The sequence below is a fragment of the Vigna radiata genome, chromosome 9 (genome assembly GCF_000741045.1).
Source record: "Vigna radiata var. radiata cultivar VC1973A chromosome 9, Vradiata_ver6, whole genome shotgun sequence".
Taxonomy (NCBI): domain Eukaryota; kingdom Viridiplantae; phylum Streptophyta; class Magnoliopsida; order Fabales; family Fabaceae; genus Vigna; species Vigna radiata.
In genome coordinates this window covers 4,545,954-4,546,308 of record NC_028359.1, presented here as the reverse complement: position 1 = coordinate 4,546,308, position 355 = coordinate 4,545,954, and positions in this window count along the sequence as shown.

Here is a 355-nt window from a genome sequence, read left to right as displayed (position 1 = left end):
TCTCTCGTAAGTAAAGATAAAATTTACGTAACTTTTGTAAATATTCAGAGAAATTAAGTTGTAGAGCATAAGAAAAAAAGGTGGGAAAAACTAACTTGAATATTTACTTTAACTGAAGAAAAAGATAAAAACTGCAACAATTATTCTTCTTTTAGATATTTAATTATTCAAACTACGAGTGACAAGTTAAATAATGTTTAATTAATTAAATGAATAATTATTCTTCTTTTAGAGATTTAATTCTTCAAATTATGAGTAATCATTTAAGTTAAGTTAAATAATGTTTAATTGATTAAATGAACAATTATTCTTCTTTTAGAAATTTAATTGTTCAAATTACGAGTAACCATTTAAG